This window comes from Homarus americanus, unplaced genomic scaffold, assembly GCF_018991925.1.
Source record: "Homarus americanus isolate GMGI-L3 unplaced genomic scaffold, GMGI_Hamer_2.0 scaffold25827, whole genome shotgun sequence".
Lineage (NCBI taxonomy): Eukaryota > Metazoa > Arthropoda > Malacostraca > Decapoda > Nephropidae > Homarus > Homarus americanus.
This window is the reverse complement of record NW_024738300.1, coordinates 9,785,340-9,791,541: the sequence shown is the minus strand read 5'-3', so window position 1 is coordinate 9,791,541 and position 6,202 is coordinate 9,785,340.

Here is a 6,202-nt window from a genome sequence, read left to right as displayed (position 1 = left end):
TTAAATACTTCTATCATATCTCCCCGCACTCTTCGTCTTTCTAGGGAATGCAAGTTAAGTTTCTTTAACCTATCCTGATATGGAAGGTTTCTAAGTCCGGAATCATTTTTGTCATTCTTCGCTGCACCGACTCTAGTGAATTTATATCCATTCTATAATAGGGGCACCAGAACTGAACCGCATAATCGAGGTGCGGCCTGACTAGCGCAAGATATAGTTGTAATAAGACCTCTGCACTCTTGTTACTTACACTTCTAGATATAAAACCCAATACTCTGTTTGCCTTATTTCGAACATTAACGCACTGTTTTCTAGGCCGTAGGTCCGGGCTTACAAGTACCCCTAGGTCTCTTTCACAAGTCGACTTCTCTTAGTGAGGGTCAGTTCAAAACTGATAATATGTTACATAAATTTATTTTTCAGTGGCCCAAGGTTAAAAATGCTTTGAAAACCTTTGATCTAGATGTAGGATAGTTATTTAGTGGGTCCCTTATTTTTGACCTGACCTGACTAGTCACGTCGCCCCCTTCTCTTAAGCTCCCCTACATGTGTGTTGGTGTTGGTGTGGGGATTAGTGGATGACATCATTATGACCTGACCTCATGTTTAATAAGGTCACCCTGTATATTTAAGCCTCTCTCTGTCCATGTAATCCAATTGCCTCTGAAGATGTCTTGAATAAAGACGAAAGTTAAGGTGCTCCGTTGTTTCCTCTTTTCCCTGTGTGATTTTATCAAGATTTATCTTATCCACGTTTTCATCTCTCGTCCATTTCCCCCGTATTATTTAAGCCACAACCACGTGCACATTGCTCAGCTATATCAGCCCGTGTCTCTATACAGCATTTAGACAACAGGGTACCATTCCACGTGTGCCCTGAATTAATCTGCCGCCCTATTTTGGTGTCATCCGCAAACTTGCTTATGTCACTGCTGATCCCAGTATCTAGATCGTTTATGTAGATTATGAACAAGAGTGGGCCTAGTACTGACCCCTGGGGAACCCCACTGGTTACACGACCCCACTCAGATTTAACACCATCTACGCTGACCTTCGGCGTTCTATCGGTGAGCCATGATTTTATCCAATTTAAAACTTTCCCCTCGATACCATGAGCCTTAATTTTTCTCAGAAGCCTCTGATGCAGTACTCTGTAAAATGCTTTGCTAAAGTCTAAGTAAATAACATCGTAATTTTCGTCATTATCTACTACCTCGAAAACTTTACTAAAAAATGTCAGCAGATTTTGTTAGACAAGATTTTCCCTTTGTAAACCCATGTTGAGAGTCGTAGATTAATTTGCTTTTCTCTAAATGCGATCGGATGCTATCTGCTATAATTGATTCAAGAAATTTCCCCACTACTGACGTCAAACTGATCGGCCGGTAATTTGACGCTGATGCTGTCTCCCTTTTTGAATATGGGTACAACATTTGCCTGTTTCCACAAGTCTGGCACAACTCTGGTGTCTAATGATTTTGTAAATAAGTTTACGAGGGGTCCGCTAATCTGTTCCCTACACTCTTTCAAGACTTGAGGGAAAATTTCATCTGGCTTTGGGGATTTTGTCTTCTTTATTTATCTTCTTAAGAACATCCTCTTTTCTGATAGTGATATTCTTTAATTTCTCTTCTTCCTTTCCCTTAAATGTCAGTTCCACCTCTGGAATTTCATTGCAAATTTCTTCTGTGAAAACTGATAAGAAGTAGCTGTTCAACGCTTTGCTTATTTCTTCGCTGCCATTTATCACTTCTCCCCTCCCTGACTTTAAAGGCCCAACTTTGTCCTTGACCTTTGTTCTGTATACCTGGAAAAATCCCTTGGGATTCGCCTTGGATTCTCTTGCTATTTTGTTTTCATAGTCTCTCTTTGCTTTCCTTACATTTTTCTTAACATATCCTCGATTTAGTTCTCAGTAATAATGAAAATCTAGTAAAAGATGTTGGGATTGGAGACGAACTAGGAAACAGTGATCATAAAGCCATATATTTTAACATAATATGGGATGGCAGGAAGAAGGAAAATTCGGCCCTGATCCCGGATTTTAGGAAGGCTAATTATGGTAGCTTAAGGAGAGACCTAAGGGATGACCCTATGGTCAAAAGATTAATCCCCCCCACACCTCCGGAAACTGTCAACTTAGGACGGGATAACCCCGAATTTAATTTAGCAGCTACTTATGAACAATTTATTGCGACAATCAATAATGCCCAAAATAAACACATCCCTAAAAGAAAATTCAGATCGATACGGAACCAACCAAAATGGATGAATAATAGACTCTTAGATCTTCTAGGGAAAAAGAAAGGAGTATATAGAAAAGTTAAGAAAGGCGAAAATCACTTACTTGGTTGCTATCAGAACCTAACAAGACAGGTAAAAACAGAAATTAGGAAAGCAAAGAGAAATTATGAAATCAAGGTAGCAAACGAATCGAAAAATAACCCCAAAGCTTTTTATCAACTGTATAAATCAAAGGTTAGAGATACAATAGGTCCCCTTAAAACTACGACAGGAGAAATGACTGATGATGAGTTAGAAATGTGTAGTACGTTAAATAGTCATTTTCGCTCCTATTCACAAATGAAAACCTAGCACAGTTTCCAGAAGTTCATAAGGTATATAACGACAGTATAGAAAATATGTTGATGAATATCAATATTACTAGTAACGATGTGCTTAAAGTAATTAACAAACTGAAGCCTCATAAATCGCCTGGTCCAGACGAGGTATATGCTAGAATATTAAAAGAATGTAGAGATGAGTTGAGTAATCCATTAGCAGTTTTATTTAATAAGTCATTAGAATCGGGCCTAGTGCCAGAAGCTTGGAAACTTGCAAATGTAGTTCCGATTTTCAAAAAGGGTGATAAATCAATAGCATAAAATTACCGTCCCATTAGTCTCACGTCAATCATAGGCAAGTTGCTAGAGTCAATTATTGCTACAAAAATCAGAAGCCACCTTGAAACATTCAACTTAATTCATTCTTCTCAGCACGGGTTCACCCAGGGACGTTCTTGTCTCACAAATTTGCGTAGCTTTTTCTCAGAAGTATATGAAGCGGTAGATAATGATAAGTCATATGATATAATTTATTTAGATTTCAGTAAAGCATTCGATAGAGTCCCTCATGAGAGATTGATAAGGAAGGTAGAAGCACATGGAATAGGTGGATCAGTATTAAAATGGATTAGGTCATGGTTAACTGGTAGGAAACAAAGAGTCAGCATAAATGGATTAAAGTCAGACTGGGGTGCGGTCAAAAGCAGAGTTCCCCAGGGATCTGTATTAGGCCCTCTGCTGTTTGTTATATTCATTAATGATCTTGATTTAGGTATAACTAGTAGGATTAGTAAATTTGCAGATGATACCAAAATGGGGAGAGTGATAAATTCAGACAGTGACTTTGAACACCTTCAAAGAGATCTAGATACCTTACATGAGTGGTCAGTAGACTGGCAAATGAATTTTAATACTGATAAATGCAAGGTACTACAGATAGGAAGACGAATACAAACGTTAAGTATAAACTAGGTAACACGGAAATAGAAAACTCAGTTTGTGAAAAAGATCTGTATTTGTTAGCAACGACTTGAAACCTAGAAAAACAATGTATTAGCGTTCGCAACAAGGCAAACAGGATTCTTGGGTTCATATCTAGGTCTGTGAACAACGACTGCTGACTTATCTTGGCACTAGTGAGGCACACATGGATTATGCGGTTCAGTTCTGGTGTCTTTATTATAGAATGGACATAGATTCTTTGGAGAGAGTACAAAAGAAGAATGACAAAAATGATCCATAATATTGAAACCTTCCATATGAAGAAAGACTGAAAAGCTTAGGCTTACAGTAGGATTGGGGGAGATATGATAGAGGTGTACAAGTGGGGATTAACAAGGGTAAAATGGAAGATGTGAAGCTCAGTAATAACGAAATAATTCAAATGGCTTTAAATTAGATAAATTCCATTCCAGAAAGGATATAGGCAAGCACTGGTTTGTAATAGAGTTGTGGATATGTGGAATAGGCTACCGAGTGCTATAGTAGGATCGGGGACGCTAAGGGCTTCAAGACGAAGTTGGATAGGCACATGGAAGTGCTGGGATGGGTGTGAAAGGGATCTGCCCTGTATGGGCCAGTCGGCCTCCTGCAGTATCCCACTTTCTTATGTTCTTATGTTCTTATGTAGATAGTTCATTATACCTATTTCTGAGCTGCTCCTCTCCTCCCTTTAATTTCTTATATATTCCTTTCTTTATTCCTATATCATGTTTAAGTTTTCTGGTCATCCACCTTGGCTCATTCTTATTTGACCTAGTTTTTCTGTATGGTATATTTTGTTCTTGTGCTTTATGTAGTATACTAGTGAATATATTGTAGCCATGATCAATTGTTGTGTCATCTAAGACCTCACCCCTTCCTACTGGTGACTAACGTGACTGTTCCCAGGTGACCTCACCCAAGTACCTTCTTAACCCCTGATAATCCGTCAACCGAAAGTTTGGGACTCTGACCATATTGTCATTGATTTTCGTTTCCCAATTTAGGGTGAACCTGATTTCTCTGTGATCACTGTTACCTAGTTCTTCCCCTACTGTGATATCTCTGATAATATTTTCTATATTTGTTAATACTAGGTCTAATACATTGTCACCTCTAGTAGGTTCTGTAATTAGTTGTTCCAAAAATTGTCCTGTACTGCGTCTAGGAGGTCTTCAGATTCATAGTCACCTACAATGTTGTCCCAGTCAATATTTCTGAAGTTGAAATCCCCCATAATGCACAGGTTGTTATATTTTGCTACCCTACTCATTTCCTGCCATATGGGCTGAGCTGCTTCTTTCTAACGAGGTTATGGGCTCGGGGGTGCGGCTGTGTGGTTCTTTGTTGAGTCGGACAAGCTGTGTTAAGCCAAAGCACATATTTCTACTCCTACTACTCATTTATTTATTTCCATCCACCTGTTTTCCTTCCACTAAACCATTTTCACCCTTGTCACGTGGCATTTATGTATGCACGTCTACGAGTAGCTCCAGCGGCGGTCAGTAACAAGATCGGTCTGATCTGAACATGCTGACCGTGTGTAAACATCGGGAGGTTGTTGTGTTTCTTTCGTTTCAGTCAGTCGACGTCCCACCTCCATCAGGGTCAGACCGTCCCAAAGCTCCCTACCCACCTGACTCTCCCTCATTCTCTCACTGGGAGTTGGGACTCGACACTTAAAGATTTTGTAAACGTTGTGAGAATAGACATTTAGCGAAACACCGCGAGGAGAATACTGGCAACGAGTGCACGAACATCACATTCCTGGATTCTCTGGAAAATGTTGGTTTGAATTTTTTCTTTTGTGATCATAGTAAATAGTACAGGGCAGTTAAGTAATCTTATGAAAAATACAAACACGTAGTGTATTTAGTGGTACAGGTACGTATTTTTGTTTAGAAATATAGGTAAGTAATCATTATGAGAAGTGATCGCTGCATATTTTGTGAGATATGGAAATACCAACTTGGAAATAACAGCCCACGTGGTACAAACGCAGGATCACTTGAAGAATCCCCACCCTGGCTTACTTCACCCTAACTCCCCCAGATAATGTTAGGGTGGTTAATCTTTAGGTGAAATAAGCTTGGGGGTGGAGAGTCTTCAAGTGATCCCAAACATAACATTGTTGTGGGGATATTGTATAGATTACATAGTTTGAGAGATCGTACAATTACCATACAAGTTAACATTGATTCAGCACGTGGGGGCATGAAGGCGGATATTTAGAGAGAGGAAAGGGAAGTAGAAAGACATGGAGGAGAGGGAGGGAACAGAACATAAGAATGGAGGAAACTGCAGCGGGCCTATTGACCCATACTGGGCAGTCCCGTTTATACCCAACCCCTATTGCTCATATAAGCATCCAACCTATGTTTGAAGCTATCCAGCGTATTCGAGTCAACGATGATGTTTGGTAACTTGTTCCTTTCATCCACTACTCTGTTTCCAAACCAGTGTTTACCTATTTCACGCCGAAAAGAAAGGATATGAAGGAATTCAAGGAAACGAGGGATTAGGTACAAATTGGTGGAGGATACGGAAGACTTGGGGACGAGAGGAGGAGAAGGAGGAGGTGCGATAACTGTGAACTGAGAAGAGGTTAGGGCTAGGCGGGAAACATGGAGAGAGAGGGTGTAGGGGGGAGGAGCAGC